The sequence below is a fragment of the Mchenga conophoros genome, linkage group LG12, assembly GCF_057382185.1.
Source record: "Mchenga conophoros isolate Kocher_MC1m ecotype Shallow Benthic linkage group LG12, M_conophoros_male_GT1.1, whole genome shotgun sequence".
Lineage (NCBI taxonomy): Eukaryota > Metazoa > Chordata > Actinopteri > Cichliformes > Cichlidae > Mchenga > Mchenga conophoros.
The window spans coordinates 34651706-34669823 of NC_140537.1; the positions used below are offsets into that span (position 1 = coordinate 34651706).

Sequence of the window (18118 nt, forward strand, 5' to 3'; positions counted from 1 at the left end):
AGCGCTACAGGAGACGGCAGCACTGCAGAGGTGAGGACCGGCACCTGTTTGAAAGAGACAAATACACACAAACACACACAACAACAGACGAGAAACAAACACAGAGAGAGGAAAAAGTGGTTATACAGAACTTGAGGACATTACCTACATGTAAATATATAAATAATTATAAATTTGTTGGGTTTTCTTTAACAATGTCAGAAGGAGAGAGGCACTGAGGCACCGTCTTCCGCCCCCCGACGCTCCTGCTGTGCCTCCTCCTTCTGACAGGAACTGCCTACAGAACAAGCATGAATGATGCCTGAGTGGACACACACAACTCACAAGTTCCTGGCTCTGTCGGCTCCTCTGCAGAGGGTTTCCCTAAGAAGGTGGACCTAGCAGGGTCACCGGGGGACGGGGAGCTGTGCCTCACGGCCCTCACTTCGTCGGAGAAACCCTCATGCAGAGTTCAGAAACTTGTGTGTTGAGTATGTCTTTGTGAGCCTCCACCATTTACTGGTGGGTGCAGCCTGAACTGTCTAGAGACAGACCAGACCAGCTGCACAACACAGACACTTCAAACCTGAGGACAAATCTAAGAGAACAGAAAAAGGAAAGGAAACTTAGCTTAGAACCATGCAGCGCTACAGGAGACGGCAGCACTGCAGAGGTGAGGACTGGCACCTGTTTGAAAGAGACAAATACACACAAACACACACAACAACAGACGAGAAACAAACACAGAGAGAGGAAAAAGTGGTTATACAGAACTTGAGGACATTACCTACATGTAAATATATAAATAATTATAAATTTGTTGGGTTTTCTTTAACAATGTCAGAAGGAGAGAGGCACTGAGGCACCGTCTTCCGCCCCCCGACGCTCCTGCTGTGCCTCCTCCTTCTGACAGGAACTGCCTACAGAACAAGCATGAATGATGCCTGAGTGGACACACACAACTCACAAGTTCCTGGCTCTGTCGGCTCCTCTGCAGAGGGTTTCCCTAAGAAGGTGGACCTAGCAGGGTCACCGGGGGACGGGGAGCTGTGCCTCACGGCCCTCACTTCGTCGGAGAAACCCTCATGCAGAGTTCAGAAACTTGTGTGTTGAGTATGTCGCTGTGAGCCTCCACCATTTCCTGGTGGGTGCAGCCTGAACTGTCTAGAGACAGACCAGACCAGCTGCACAACACAGACACTTCAAACCTGAAGACAAAAACTAAGAGAACAGAAAAAGGAAAGGAAACTTAGCTTAGAACCATGCAGCGCTACAGGAGACGGCAGCACTGCAGAGGTGAGGACCGGCACCTGTTTGAAAGAGACAAATACACACAAACACACACAACAACAGACGAGAAACAAACACAGAGAGAGGAAAAAGTGGTTATACAGAACTTGAGGACATTACCTACATGTAAATATATAAATAATTATAAATTTGTTGGGTTTTCTTTAACAATGTCAGAAGGAGAGAGGCACTGAGGCACCGTCTTCCGCCCCCCGACGCTCCTGCTGTGCCTCCTCCTTCTGACAGGAACTGCCTACAGAACAAGCATGAATGATGCCTGAGTGGACACACACAACTCACAAGTTCCTGGCTCTGTCAGCTCCTCTGCAGAGGGTTTCCCTAAGAAGGTGGACCTAGCAGGGTCACCGGGGGACGGGGAGCTGTGCCTCACGGCCCTCACTTCGTCGGAGAAACCCTCATGCAGAGTTCAGAAACTTGTGTGTTGAGTATGTCGCTGTGAGCCTCCACCATTTACTGGTGGGTGCAGCCTGAACTGTCTAGAGACAGACCAGACCAGCTGCACAACACAGACACTTCAAACCTGAGGACAAATCTAAGAGAACAGAAAAAGGAAAGGAAACTTAGCTTAGAACCATGCAGCGCTACAGGAGACGGCAGCACTGCAGAGGTGAGGACCGGCACCTGTTTGAAAGAGACAAATACACACAAACACACACAACAACAGACGAGAAACAAACACAGAGAGAGGAAAAAGTGGTTATACAGAACTTGAGGACATTACCTACATGTAAATATTTAAAAATAATTATAAATTTGTTGGGTTTTCTTTAACAATGTCCGAAGGAGAGAGGCACTGAGGCACCGTCTTCCGCCCCCCGACGCTCCTGCTGTGCCTCCTCCTTCTGACAGGAACTGCCTACAGAACAAGCATGAATGATGCCTGAGTGGACACACACAACTCACAAGTTCCTGGCTCTGTCGGCTCCTCTGCAGAGGGTTTCCCTAAGAAGGTGGACCTAGCAGGGTCACCGGGGGACGGGGAGCTGTGCCTCACGGCCCTCACTTCGTCGGAGAAACCCTCATGCAGAGTTCAGAAACTTGTGTGTTGAGTATGTCGCTGTGAGCCTCCACCATTTACTGGTGGGTGCAGCCTGAACTGTCTAGAGACAGACCAGACCAGCTGCACAACACAGACACTTCAAACCTGAAGACAAAAACTAAGAGAACAGAAAAAGGAAAGGAAACTTAGCTTAGAACCATGCAGCGCTACAGGAGACGGCAGCACTGCAGAGGTGAGGACCGGCACCTGTTTGAAAGAGACAAATACAGAGAGAGGAAAAAGTGGTTATACAGAACTTGAGGACATTACCTACATGAAAATATATAAATAATTATAAATATACAAGAACAAGAGAAATAAGAAAGAAAACTTTGCTTCAAACCATGCAGGGCAGCTGTCTAGAGGTGAGCTTGTGTGATTCTTATTCTGTCAGTGAATAACCTAAAAACAGAAAAAAAGAAAGAAAACTTACCTTAGAAATCTGTAGGGTTGTTTCCTCTGAGACATGTTGGAATCTGTAAACAGCTACTCCAAAAAGGATCCAGGTGTTTCAAAATACCTCTTTGGTGAATGTTTCAATTCTGCTAACATAAATGCTGCAATTAATTAACTAAAAGTCATTGCTCTTCACCCCTATTTATAGACTTTTGCGGATCAACGGATTAAAGCATCATAGGACCAAATTTGTTGTAAGATTCTAAATATATGTGACGTCATCATCCTGTAAGCCGAATAGGGCTTTGGACCTGATGTCACAGGAGGCGGGCCACGCCCCCCGCCGCCATGACAGTAGGCCAGACAAAGGATACAGCTTCAGCTATGATTCGTACGTGTTTTGTACTTGGTTGCAACGTTAGATCTCACGATCGTGAAGACAGTTGTTCAGTCTGACGTCAGTAGCCGTGTCTGGGTCTAAACTCCGCTGCAGGTCCATATATCAAACGATGGCATTACTGAGAGTTGAAAAACTGTCTAAAGTCTTTCATCTTTAATAAAATGATCAGCGTTCTGCTCTACCCGGTGTAACAATTGAGTTTAACATCCAGGCATCCATGAAAACGGAATTTATGACATTTAACGGAGTTAGAAGTTAGCAGGGAGTTAGCTCGCTAGCTTCTATCTAAATAAAATATAGCATGTCCCGACTGCGGGGTTTTGGAAACAAATTAAAACGTACAACTCTGCTATCACTTCCAGCATAAATGAAGACAGAAAACTAAACAGCAGTGACGTTTGTAGGGTTACTGAAGTTGGGCTAGCTGGTATATAATGATGTGCTACGTGACCGCTAGCGACACAGCTATGTTAGCATAATATAAACAAGCTAACTTTTTTTCCACTCGATAAAGGTTAATGTGAGTGTTCTCGGTGGTCGTTTATTGCATTTATGGAGGGAGTGATGTATGCTGGGTAATGGCACAGCTAGCTACTGGGTGACTTTATTCACCCGCTTCGGCTGTTATCAGTCCATACAATGGGCGTTATTAGCACAAATCAGTCCCATAGATATAGGCCATCTCCTGCTAGATTGTTCAGAAGGTTGTTCTCATCCATCCAGATGGAGGATCACTAACAGGAGCGTGGAAGACTCCAGAATCCACTCTGGCTGGAATCCGGTGGATACAGCAGTGTTTACAGGTAAGACCATTTAAACGGACAGCATTTATAGAATGACTATTAAAAGTCAGCGAGTGTCAGTAATGTTAATGTGGTTATGTTAGTAATACACCGAGTGCTAATATAACAGCTTTAAGATGCATTTGTAGATATTATTACGTGTTTTACCGTCTTTATGGTGCTAGCTTAAAGTTACGGTGTAAACGTTAGCTTATATTGGAGTAAAGCTGTTACTGTTTAAACGATGTTAGCACAGAAATATTAGCTTCTGTCATGACTGATGAAGTTACTAGTTAATAAAGTTTTCAGTAAAGTGTTTAATCGCAGCCACAGATTGACAGCAAATATCTCGATTAGCTTCAGTGCATCTATAATAAATATGTGCAAGTTTCAGTGCTTCGTTTAAACTGTATGATACTTATACTGACCCAGGGTCAGTGTAAAATACAATCCTAGCTGTGTGAACAAAGCCTGGCTCCTTTAATCCTGCATGACAAACCTCAGGATGCAGGTTATTATTACTCTTTCCTGCTGGCACACCTGTCACACCTGAGAGTCAGCTAGAAACTTACAGTGACGTGGACATCATGCAAAGACTGCCAGACTCTGTAATACTGCAAATGATCAGTGACTCAGGTTAACACTAAACTTTAAACGGTACCTCTGTGTGCTGAACATTTAGGATTGAGTCAGGCTGCATCAGCTGAAGCTGTTATTTGTATATATCAGTATTTTTTATTCAGGTGTGGGGAAAATACGTAAGACTGCAGTGAAGCGATGTACCAGATTAATCCCTGGCCAAAGGTATAGTACTTAAATCAGACTACTGATCCAGCCACATCAGCCTTTTGTGAGGTCTGTTTAAAGTTGACTAAAAGTCAACTGCAGGTTCCTGAGAGGTGAACTGTGAGCACAGAAACACATGTTCATACATACAGCTGCAGCAAACTTACATTAATTTTAAATAGATTTGTTACTCTGATGTCTGTCTCTGTGTTAGTCCTCTGACAGACTGGTGACCTGTCCAGGTGTGCTCTACCTATGACTACTGGGACAGGCTCTAGCCTCTGTAATAGAAATTTTCTGTTATTCTCATTTAAAGTATTTAAGTGCTTATGCATATGCTTAGTTGTGACGCTGTTACTGTTCAGTGAAAGTTTCTAAAACTAGATGAACTTACTTCACCGTCAGCAGTTTGAGAAAACAACTCCCTTTACAGGTGCTGATAAGGCCAAGGGCACAAAACAGCTTAACCATTGATCTGTTAGGTTTCATAGCGAGACACGTGAAGTGTGGTAGGATCAGTTTGTAACTTCCTCCCTCTTCCTTGGAATGCATAATGGAGTAGGAGCACAACTTCTGTGGCAGCGCTGACTGTGAACTGTGATGTTTGATGTGTGCTGGTGCAGTAATAAATAGCTTGATCACAGCTCTTTCTGTGTTGCAGACTTTATTTAAAAAATTCCACAACACCCCCCACCCTCCCACTGCGAACCTGAATTGAATATTCAGAAGACATTTCTTTAAATAGTTCTAGAAATCTGAGCTGTTGGTGTGTCCTTGGATTGTGTGGTAATAATATTAGAGCCTGCAATCTTTCTTACTGAATCTCTACTATGAGTCATGTTACCTGAGATTAAGTCCATGTTTACCTGTCAGCCTGGACGAATGTGCTGTGTGAAGGAAATTAAATTAAATCAGATCTGAACTGCGTACATTTGAGGAACCTGGTCATATTTAATTTAAATATGAACCAGTGATTTTTTGATTGCTGATTCCAAGAGAGTCTTTGTGGAAATCCTGTTTGGCTTTTTGTTATTTTAATTCTCTTCTCTGTTTTCCAGAACAGTTCTCCACAGTCACTGTCCACATGGGTCAGTGGGACCAAGAAGCACTCTGCTAATGTGTGGACTCTGACCAGCAACATCCCGCAAGACCCAGACAGCGTTTTCTATCTCCCAGCTGGAGTTTTTTGTTTGTCTGTGACTGGAGAGTCAGATTTTTGTTGAGCTTCACACTTGCAGAGGTAAGTCAGTTGGCAGAGATTCCTCCCACCCTGGTTTTTATGTGCTAGATTTCTTATCTGAAACAGTAATATTTCAGTGACTGCTGCTTATACCACAGGTTAATACACGCTACTGATCCCTGATGGGAGAATCATCAATTTTGGCAACAAAGAAGCCTGGTGGATGTTTGTTTACAGTCTGATGGTGGGACATCATGCTCTGCATCTTCAAAGTTTGCCTCCTCATTATTATTCATACCCAGTAATGTGAAGTATGCTTATATCTACTATAACTGAACAAACGCGGTGGTCTTCATTTATGGAGGCTGTTGAGTCTGAATGTTGGATGTTGTGTATCTCGTGTTCTCTGGGTTTTGTTGTCCTCAGTCTTTTCGCAGGATCAGAAAACAAAACCAGGAGGTGCGTAAATGTTTCTTCTCCATGATGTTTCTTCAAATGTTTCTTCTGGATGATGACACGGGATGCCACCTTTGGTCTTGTGATGAAGCAAAGCTCAGGAAGAAGTGTGATTAAATGGTACCCACATGTTGAGAAGGATGTACAGGGGCACCTGCAGCCAAATCCAAGCTTCAGGTTAGTTGTAGTTGCAGAACGCTATAGACTGAGACAGCTGAGGCATCAAATGTTTGATTAAACGGATGAAAAAGAGAAGTTTCTTCCCTATAATTATCACTTAAAATCTGTAGCAACTTCAAGTCTGTCAGCGTGCTGAGCATGCTCAGAATGTGACAATATATTTTTGTTCAATATTTAATTTCTTTCAGTTGCAATTGTTAAATGAAATATATATATATATATATATATATATATATATATTCTTATAATTTAGCAAACTAATTTATCAAAAAAAAATGTACATATATCTGTATTAGTTTTAATAAATTAATTTGACACCTGTATTGAAAATACCATATTGTATTCATACAGAATCAGTTTGGTATCATTGTTTGTCTGATTGCTGAAACTAAGAGCTACTTTGATCTGTTTAGATCTAAAGTATCCAAAGTTGAGCTCTAATGTTTCTTCACTCCTGTGTCTGATATGTGATTCCTACATACTGGCAGAGCAGAGCAGCAGTTTGTGCTCACAGATGGTGACGGTGTGGAGAGACGGTGGTGTTTCCTCAGAAGAGAGTCACAAAGGACACCAGTCCATCTCACCACCTTGACTTGCTGACTGATGTTTGTGTGCACTGCACAGAGGAAATCAACTGACCGAGGTTTGTCCAGTGACGTGTTATGAATTGTATATTTGTTTTATGCTTACAGTTATGTTTTTCTTGACAGAGGTTCTGCAGAGGTTAGACAAAGCAGAGCAAATATGTGCTTTACATTTTACTGTGATTTTCTGGGATATTTGTTGCCTGATGTTCAGCAGGAATGAAGAAATAGAATCAAAGGGAGATGTTTTTGCTGTTTTTGTAATGATGTAAGTAAATCTTCAATATTATTTATTTGCTTGGTTATATTAGGAGTGTTTCTGAGTGAGGGAGAGAGGAGTCATCATCCAGTTTAAGTGACGTAGATCAGTGGATACACTTGTCTCCCCTTTAAAGGAGGCGATCCAAGTCATCCTTAAATGTTAGTGCTTTCAAATACACAAACATTTTTAAAGGACAAAAATGAACATCCAACTTTGACTGTAATACAAAATAAATCTTTGCATGTGTGTTTTCAAACTCTCAGATGGGCAGCATATCAGTCTTGGACTGTCAAACCTGCCGGAGCAGCACTGAATGACCACCGCACATGAGCATGTTCCTGCAACATTCAGCATCTGATCTGTCATCTGTGTGCTTCTGCTTTTTGTAAGTAGAGTTACCCAACTCCAGTAACTCTAAACACATGCCATCCATTTCTAACGGCCTGGTTACTTCCTGTCAGTTACTTTAGAAACCATGTGGTCACCTGACCTAACACTGTTTCTTCTTCTTCCCCTTAATGTTCAAGTGTCACATGTCAAACAGCTGGAGAGGAAACTACACCAGCGTACTGGGATGTTTCAGCAACACGTGCCAGATGCTGTTCCTTCATGGTGACATCACCAGAGCATCTTCTCTTCAGTGCCATCCTCTCCTGTCACCCTCTCTGCACGCAGCTCTTTGAGTATGGGGTAGATAAGGGCACAGAGAAACCCTTATTACTAATTTGTATTATAATTCAATTTTCATGAAATATTCATATTCAGTATCGGTCCTTTTATATTAATAACCACGTATCCACCCAGGCTCATGGTGGGGCAGGGCTCTGTCCTGGGATGCTTGAGTGAAAGGTAATGTACACCTGACCAGGTATCCAGTCTGTCAGAATTGTTTTCAATATTTGGTTCAAAAACATGAGTGACAACAAAAATCCAACTAGGATTCTTGCATGTGATGAATGAAGTCTGTCTTTGACTGTATTGTCCAGCTGATCCATCAAACCCCCAGCAGGTGAACCTTATTCATGACATAACACGGCAACAATGCAAAAAATGAAACAGCAACAGTCTAAATGTAAAGTGTATTCTAAACTGCTCTTCAATAAATCATATGCAAAGAGTCATTCAGGACTGTAAAACGTGAACTACAGAACCCAGAGTCTTCATCATTAAATCTCTGGTTGCTTCATTTTTCTATCCTATATCAGACACTTTAAGGTTAGGTTAGGTAAAGTTGCATTCTCATGGTGAGGCAAAGTGCTTTATGTGTGTGTGTGCGTGCGTGTCATGAACGGCTATAAAAGGCCTATAATTAAAGAACAAAGCGGGGTTTGAGTTCGAGTTACGACAGACTGTCACTACTTGTAAGTGGAACGCAGCCTCCCTACGGCGGACAGCTAATAACAGGAATCGGACGCGGTCCACCCGAGTCCACAGCAACCACCATTGCAACCGCCTAGCATGACCTTAGAAACATATTCTGTCTTCATAACGATCAAAAACATGAAATGATTTGCAAAGTGTGAAAGTACAGCTGCAGAGAGCTATGGCGGTATCTTTGGAAGCTGTTTACATAGCTAATAATATACGATGTAACCATGGAGACAGTCAGTCACTTGAGCTAGCGGTGCATGTTTACTACAGTGAATAAGGTGATTGCGTGTACACGCTGCAGGGGGTAAAGACATTACTTCAATATTGTTTTATACTGATATATATTTGCCTTCTGTTGACCATCACCTCAGGTTCACCATTACAGTTTCAGCAGACAGATGCACACTGTCTAAATATGAACACACTCAAAAACTCATGTCTCAGAAATAAGCACAGATGTTCATGTTTGTCATTAGTTTTATTTGTAAGAAAATTATGAACTTCATATTGTGTATCAAATAAAAGAACATTTCACAACTCTGAGTCAACAGAAACAGGTAACAGAAATGTCTCTAATGTGTACAGTGTAGTGTAAGCATTAAAAGATCATAAAGGAAACACTAACATTTATGTGAAACTAATTGTAATAAAAAAATGAGCAGGTGGTTAATAGATGTAAAAGAAAGAATCTGAAAACAACACTTTTTTGGTCTAAGTGATCAAAGTAGAAAACAGAACTGATGTTCAAGAACAAACCGTAGCTGCACTAATATTACACATCTCCATTGTTGTGGTGAACAGACATGTTGCTTTTAAAACCACATGCAGTGTGTGACCGTGACTGTTCACTGAGACCATGAACCCCACTTCGCTGAAGCCTTCGCCTTCTTCTTCTTCTTCTAAATTGGAAGCAGAAGGAGCACGAGCTGCTTTGATCTACTGAAAGGAAAAAGCAGAATATCTGAGTTGAAACCAGTCAGCTGAAACCAGTAAGACAGGAACAAATTCAATGCAGCGTCTCAGGTGGCTTAGCCTGTTACAACTGTTGATACAAGCTAAATACAGTTAACACACAGTGTCAGGGAGCTCCAGTGTGGGAACTAGTGGCTTTAGGTTTGTAGTCATTTAACTTTCATCCCTTCATTCATTTAATTCAGGAGGAAGAAATGTCAGGTGGGTGCAGGCTGGTTACATGCATTTGGTCCCATGCTGTCTTTAACTTGGTTCATTTTATGGCTGGGCTGTATGTGGGGTTATATCATGTTACTTGGGCAGGAGTACCTGTCCCCTGTTAGACTTAGAAAGTTTCTCCATAAGTAGAGCTTCTAACTCTTCTAGCACATCTGTGGCTGACAGTTTTTTGGTGGCTCTTTTTACCCCACACTGGTTGTGAGTGTGTAAATAGCCCCACTAGTTATTTTGGGTTGCAGTTAACTTGGGAGGAAGAGGTAGGTCTGCCATGACTAGATGAATAACAATTATCTGGGATACATAAATTTCATAATGCATGCATATATCTCTATAAACCTGCCTGAGGGCTGCCATTTTTTACATTCAGTTATTTCTCTGTTGAATCTAAATAATGAATGTGTTACAGTTAAACTGACACTGATCAGTGTAAATGGCTCATTGGGAAATAGAAACCTTTAAATTAAACCCTATCACCTGATATCGAGTGTCAAACAATATCAAAGCTGTAAAAGCTGTTTACAGTCAGAATTTATAAAACTATGATTGTAAATAAATTCAAACAAGTGAGCTTTTCTCTTTGTGCTGAATATCAACACTGTGATTTCTTAGACTGTAAGCTTTACTTTAGCACAACCAGTTGCAGAAGCTGCCACTCCAAATGTCTTTGATAACAAGAAAAAAAGACCTTTTCAGTCCACGGCCTGAAGTTCTTCTCTGACATCTTCTGCCATCAGCTTTGTCTGCTGCTTTGAAGACAATAAACCACAAAAAGATGATTTAGTCACTTTGTCTGCGTCGTGCAGCTCGAATGTGTCGTGTAACGATGTTGAATAGCTGTCGTTATCCCTCTGCTGTGTCAGTAGGATTGTACTGTACAGCATCTCATTGATATGTGAGGAATGCTAATGTAACACGATAACAGACTTACATCATTAAAATATAAAGGGCAGGAGATATTTAGATATTTTTATATTTATATTACATTTTATAGCTGACGGATATTACTAAATAGATAGAATTTACTAAATAGCTGGATGAACATGAAAAATATGTCTATAATAACAAATGACCATGAGAGCCAGTAGAATTAATTCAACTGGACACTCAAAAGACGTCCTTAAATGCTCTTTAAGTGGCGGAACAGATGAACAAACAGTTGTATCTATGAAGCGCCTTGAGGCGACTTATGTCGTGATTTGGCGCTATATAAATAAAATTGAATTGAATTAATCGCTTACTTGAGATGAAATCTGCTCAGCTACTTTGAAAACAGCTTCTAACTGGTTCCTCCTTTAACAGGATGACTGCTCAGGGGTAAGGCCATCATGCAGTCCAGCAACCTTTATGGTTCTGCTTTGATTCACCAGGAACTATTAGGGAAACCTTCCAGCGCCTCCTGTGAAAGACACAGGCATAAACACACAAACATTTATTAACATGTTCCACAGTGTTCCAGTTTGATTTTTTCATCCTGTGGACAACAACGTACATGGATGCAGGTTTATTGTTAACTTTTGTAAGGTTTATTTAGTGAACATATCCAGCTGCAGCTCCACTGTGATCCTGAACTGGATAAGCACTTAAGAAAATGTGTCAATAAATGCACATACATCAACTTACTATATTTATCCAAACAGACGGGACCAATAATGCTTCACTGAGTCAGAGACTTTAATGTCTCTTCTATGTAAGAATGTCTCGTGCTGATATACCTGCAAACTTGACAACAAAGGTTTTTCAGACTGCATGTAGCTGTCCTCTATGTCAGCTAACACATTTACATTTATGTCACACTTATTTCTGCTTTCCCATTTTATAATTATTACTTACATTTTGATTATAAACCTTGAGTTTGTAAATGATCAGATTACATAATTGGAATAAAATGTATCCAATTCAAGGTTGCGGGAGGATGAAGCCTATCCCAGCTGATACAGGACAAAGACAGGCTGCCAGTTTATTGCAGGGCTAACACAATATGTGTAACAGAAAATCCACTTAAATGTTTGATATTTCTTATAATAATCATAATTATGACTATTATTTAAAGGTTTCTTTATAAATACATTTTGATTTTTTATAACCTCTAAAATATAAACCTGAGCTGTTTCAGATTCTGACCTCTGACCTCACTGCAGCTCCCTCTTGGAAGTACGTCTGCTTCTTGTCTACCCCCAGTGTTGACCGCCTGCCCTTGATATCACGTACTGTACCTGAGGAACAAAAAAGGACAAACACTTGCCTTCATTTAAGAAGTACATTCATACAGAGGTAATCTATGGAAACACACTAGTTCAACCTTTGGGAGAAATCAGTTCCTGTGAAACATTTCTGTAAATGAACATCATGTGGAGAATGAATGAAATGAGTTCTTCAGGTGACTCAGCAGTCCCACACTGACAAATGAAATCTAGTTAAACTATTAAGCATATTTGCTCTTCTGAAATCTGTGTTAAACAACAACAAACATAAATTAGTAACAAAAATACAGCTGAGTAGAGGCTTTACAAACCACCAGCAGCCATAATGCTGAATTTTAATCTTCAAATGTTTCTGAGCCGTCTTCAACCTGCTTTTAACACATTAACACATTTTAACACAGTTCTATCACACACCACACAGAAACTTCTTTTTTTTTCCTCACACATCAGACTTCACACATGATCCTCTCCAAATGCCTGCAGGAGGTTAACATTCATTTAAACCTTTCAGACCTTTTTGATTCACAGATGAACTGAAACAACCTTGAAATTAGCACAGAGCTGCAGAGCTGTATGACTGAAACAATGTATGTATGTATGTATGTATGACTTTTAGGCTGAGCCTAAAAGTTCAACACAGTAATGATAAATTCCTCTGCTGTCTGTGGAAACTGGTGGTTTCTATCATTGCTTCTTTTTTCTCCCCTTAAGGAGCTTTAATTTTGCTAAAGTTAAACATGTTAAGTGTTTAAAATGCAATATTAAAATGATCTGAGACTTTTGCACATCTTTTTGAGGCCTTCTTTGTTTGGTTTGTTTGTTTTTAATCATGTGCTCTAGATGGCAGTGTTTGCTCAGCTTTGGTAATAAGCGACTCAAATTAGATCACTGGATAAAAGAGTTAAAACTACTGTCAAACTGAAACGTTGTCCTCACTGCAAAACAACCAAGAATTTGATTGTTACATTTTGGTCTTCTCCCAGGAAACAATGAAACACATATATGCTAAAAGCTGAAATATAACTCAGAACGTGGATCTATTTACCCTTGTGACTTTGTATGTCTACATCACAGAAGTAGACATGCTGAATAAAGGCCTTTGAGTATTATAATCGTCCTGAGCGGGAGAAGCGTTGCAAAGTGAGACCTCATATCCACTCATAGTAGTACGAAATCACCCAAGATGTAAAAGAGTGATAGGATCAACTAAATGCAGTGGGCAGTAGTCTGTTTTGTCTAAGTTTAAAAAAAATAAAAGACCACAATACTACATTTTGCTCTACAAGGGCCTGCCTGATATACTCTTCTCAGAGACTACATCAGGTAAAAACATAATTCTTTGTCTTTACATTCATCAGGTCCCAATCAGCCCAAATAGCAAAGAGAAATTAAAAAGGCATCAAAGAGTTCGGGTCTTAGGAGGTTAAACACACACAGAATATTGTTTTTTTGTCTTAATGATTAATACAAGTTAAAAATCACCTAAAAGTTGCAGGAAACAACATTTTTAGCCCTGACTTCAATGAGCTAACAGATTCCACACACATCAGGTGTGAAGGGTTTTTCCACATCTGGGGAGCATGAACACTAAATGCAGTTTGGCTTTGCTTCGTCCTAAGCATGTTCCTGATGGCCTGTAAAACTATTAGAACGACTTTTAAATCTCTCCTTTTATACACAGGGAGCCATTGCAGCGATTTGATGACTCGTGTCATATGGTCCATTTTCGTGGTGTTGATTGGTTTTCAGTTGCCTACTGAAAAAAATAAAATAAAATATATAAAGTTTTTCTGTAACTTTTTTCACCAGTAATCCCTTAAGTCTTGCAATATTGTTAATTAATAGGCTATCTTAGGAGTGTCAGTTTGTGCTGTTGCCCTGTTTGCATAGGAGAATGGAAACAGGGCGACGGGATGCATATTTTAAAAATGCTTTATAGAGAAAGTTATAATTATTTTGAAGTTTCTTTGCAGAGAACATGTCCAGCCATCCATAACGAGCCATCAGACTCCAAAATAGATTTATCTTAAGAAATCACAGATGGTCAAATTTACAGTAAATGATCAATTAAGTTATGAACTTGCATTGCTTGATGGTGCTGTCATTTTCAGGGAGAGTGTGCTGTACTACTACATACAAGTTTCTTTTCTTTTCCCTCTACAATGTGTTAACTACTGGCTTTGTTATACACAGTTTTTCACCCATTTCATCAATCAAAACAGAGAATCCTCCCCGTGTTTTCTTCATGTATGAAAGAAATACAGCAGTAAACTTTAAGATGCAACACAACAGGCAGTCAAAGATTTATTGTGTCTGTTTGTACACGTAAACCTCAGTTGAAGAACCTCTGAAGTCTCAGTTTGAACTTCTGAAACTCGCTGCTGCTCTTCAGCTTCTCTGGCAAGCCGCTCAACTGCATGAGCGCTTTGTGAGCGTCGTCCATCAGCTCCTCACCGAGCTCCTCCTTCACTCACCCTCTCCAAGCAATTGGCTTCGGACGGCCTTCAAACCCATCTACACCAGTTCCAAGAGGCTGTAAAACACACATTGAGAAAAGCAGTTATTGGTATGTGGGATCTATTCCTGTTCAAAAATTCAAACCTTTTTGTTCCTATTTACATAATTTAGATCCTAAAATGTAGCTTTTGAGCATGTAGCCATCAACAAAAACAACTCTGACATCTTGGGCTGAAAATGTGGGAGAAATAAGGTGTCATGTGTGGCTGTGTGGCATGCAGGATCAAGGATCCATGGAACGTAAACAGCAGCTTTATTTGCTGGAAAAATCCTCCACAAAATAAACGTACAAAAAAAACAAACCAAAACCCTGAACATGGAAACTAAGAACTAAACACTAGGATTTGAGGATCACAGAACTAAGAATGACAGAAACCAGAAAAACTGAGACACCTACAGCACATGGAACAACACGACAACAGGCAAAGGAAAACACAGGGCTTAAATACACAAGGGAGTAATGAGGGAAAGAGACACCGCTGGGAGTAATCAAACATAACGAGACGGGGAGGAAGAAAAACTGAAAACATTAACAAAGGACGCGAGACTGTCAAAGTAAAACAGGAAACACGAGATGGGCGCAGAGACACGGATTTGACACTGAAATAAGGAGAAGCACAGACATGAAAACATAACTTGACTAGGACGCAAGGAACACAGGAGAGGCACAGAGACAGAAACCTAAAGACCAGGAATTCAAATCCAAACCATGAAAAACCACAAATCCAAGAATATAACTTAATCAAGAAACACAAATAGAAGTAATGACAGAAGCTGTGGTACCTGCATGATCTCCACTACAGCCACCACATCTGCCACAGAGATTTTGTCCCCGAGGATGAACTGTTTGTTCTGGAGGAATTTCTCCTCCAACAGGTTGAGCGACTGCTTCATATTTTCAAGAGCAGCATCCATGGTCACCTCCGGGACTTCAAGACCCATGATGACCGGAAACAGAGTCTACTCAAACAGACACACAAAGATCAGTAAGCAGCAGTACGGATCCAGCGTGGCAGCTTATAGTGGCCGGAAGACCAGTAGGTATTTGTTAGCATGGTCAAAATATGACAACATAAAACACAAACATAGTAAGGAATTATATGAGTATGTTATCTTTTGTTCTCCAATGTGTACCTTTCTATTGTTTTTGTATATATTTTGTATATTATTCTCCTGACTATTATTTATATTTTATTTCAGCACAGTTGGTGTGGAGCAGACACAAATTCATTTTACGTGTACTATGATAATAAAGGGTTATTCTACTCTATTCTATTCCATTGTATTCTGTTCTATTCTATTGTAACCTCAGAGAACAGTTGGGCTTAAGGAGAGCTTCACAGAGCTGCTAACATGACTGTAGCAACATTAATAGTAGGAGAAGAAGGATATTAAGTATTATATACCTTATAAAATCAGCTACAGATAAGAACTAATCTAGCAAATGAGCTGATGAAACGTGTCATGTGAGGACGCAGCACTTGGTCAAACTGGGACACGAACCCTGAGCAGGAAGACCTTTTGACAGTGACCTCTGAGGTTCGCGTGCTGCCAGGACAAGTTTTCATTGGCACGAGCTGCTGCAGGCCGGCAGGAAACCAGTGATCTGCCACTGACCCTGAGTATTTCTGCACAAGGTACTTCAGGATTGCAGTACTGCAAGACAAGACAGAACAGAAACTAATGATGCTTTAACGACAGGAAATGTGACAGAAACTCTGCTAAAACTGAAGCGCAGAGTGGCTGGATGGTCATTTTGTTCAATTAACTGCAGAATCATCCATTACTGTTTTTCTGATAATAGCACTATTAAGTGTTAATAGTACTAACAGCAGCATTAAACCATTAGATCTTCATCATTAGTAACTTACTGTGAACAAATGAACCGACCAGACTCCCAAAGCAGCTTCAGGCAGCAGCTTGAAAAAGAATCAAACTATTTGAAACAAAGCTAAGCGGAAACTCGACGCCCTGCTGTACCTCTCTGACAGGGTGAAGCCTCCATCCTTCATGACAGGAATCTTCACCACGATGTTGAGTTTCCCAAACTCACTGCTGTACTGCTGCCCTGACACAAACACGTGAAATTCACAGGCGTGCTGAAGTTGTTTGTGTTGGCATCATGTGGAGAACGCAGAAATAATAAAGACAAAAATGTCAAACTGGTCTCAATGCCAATGGTTTTAATGACTCATAACCCCCCTTTTTCTTCTTTGTATCTGCTTTGAAACAGTTTTCTTAATTTTCTTTCCCCAGCACGTCTCCATTATACACAGTCAGGAAAGGAAAAGTTGTGCATTAAGACTTAATGTAAATCTAGCTTTCTGGGTGAAATGTGAAAAAGAAAAGCAGCCCAAAGGAGCATTTTTGTTATTGTTAATGGTTACAGTACAAATGAAAAAGCATGCAGGACATTTTAGTCTCCTGAACTCTTGAAGAGTCTCTGTGTAGAGTTGCAGAGCTGCAAACTTCCAAGTTCAGTTGCATTCTGTTAATCTCCAAACTGTAAATAATAATTACCATTTTACTGCAGAAAGTGAGCTGCTGTGAGATTACCTGCATTCAGGTCGACATACTTGAACTCAAAGGGAATCCCGAGCGCTTTGGCAAACAGGAAGACGGCGCGGCAGGGTGGCGAGATCAGGTCGAGATAGAGCTCTATCATGTCGGAGAGTGAAGGCTGCAGAGGTTTCGTCTCCACCGACCTTCCTCTGTTTTCTCACTCCTCTTCTATCTGTCCAGAACTCCACCTCTCCTTCCACTACACCTCACTGACTTTTAAGTGGTGCCAGCTATTCAAAGCAGGAGGTCACTGCGACAGAGTGAGCTGAGCTTTGCCCTTAGCTTTGCCACCATTTTTTAAAAATGCTGAGATTATCACTTTTACCTACTGGTGCTTGCAATCGGATGCACATTTTCAGGGCAGCAACTATATAATAATACCAGCCGTTTTCCTACGACTGAAGTTCCTGACACAACTTCAAGCTAGAAGATTTGGATTTAACACTTTTCTGTGCAACCACTCACTGAAATAAACTGCTGGAACAAATCACCCATGAGGTATACAACTTTAACTCCACTGATTAAGCTAATTGTGATTTATGGCTCAAGAAGGTTGTAAAGTAAAGCTCAGCAGCATTCCTGTTAAATCAGCTGATCTCAAAGCTAGCCACATCAGCTAACGGTTTCTACATAACCACTGGGAGATGTCATATGGAGCGGGCTGTTTAAGCAGCCTTAATAAGCCCACAGTTGTCACGCATCTATAAGCCGTTTTGCATGGAGGAGTCCCAGGAAAGGACAACATGGGAATATTCTTCTCTCTAAAAACCAACTCATGGTTGGGAACTCAAAAGAACATCCATCCATCCTCTTATCAGCTTCATGTGGGGATTGAAACTAGAGGACAATTTAGAATCACCCAGTAACCTACCCCAACTAATTGTATGTCTTCGGACTGTGGGAGGAAACCAGAGTACCTGG

At 40.8% G+C, this 18118-nt stretch overlaps 1 long non-coding RNA gene and 1 pseudogene across 5 annotated transcripts; one reads left to right on the forward strand and one right to left on the reverse strand.

Annotated features, from left to right (window-relative positions):
- The first annotated feature begins 3071 nt into the window (after positions 1-3071).
- Positions 3072-9025, forward strand: LOC146563103 (uncharacterized). Of its 4 annotated transcripts, XR_014894720.1 has the most exons (9): positions 3072-3116; positions 3849-3928; positions 5752-5933; positions 6032-6506; positions 6998-7152; positions 7405-7513; positions 7619-7740; positions 7883-8038; positions 8160-9025. It is a non-coding gene; the product is annotated as an uncharacterized LOC146563103 (long non-coding RNA). The 4 variants fall into 4 exon arrangements; XR_014894718.1 differs by having other exon boundaries at positions 7883-9025; XR_014894721.1 differs by having other exon boundaries at positions 7003-7152; positions 7883-9025.
- Positions 9026-9185: 160 nt separating this feature from the next.
- On the reverse strand, positions 9186-18086 carry LOC146563104 (glutathione S-transferase theta-1-like; annotated as a pseudogene). The gene is made up of 8 exons (XR_014894722.1): positions 17192-18086; positions 16616-16703; positions 16139-16291; positions 15419-15595; positions 12039-14651; positions 11156-11313; positions 10603-10663; positions 9186-9665 (listed from the first exon to the last, which is right to left on the reverse strand). The product of XR_014894722.1 is annotated as a glutathione S-transferase theta-1-like (transcript).
- Between the last annotated feature and the right edge of the window lie 32 nt (positions 18087-18118).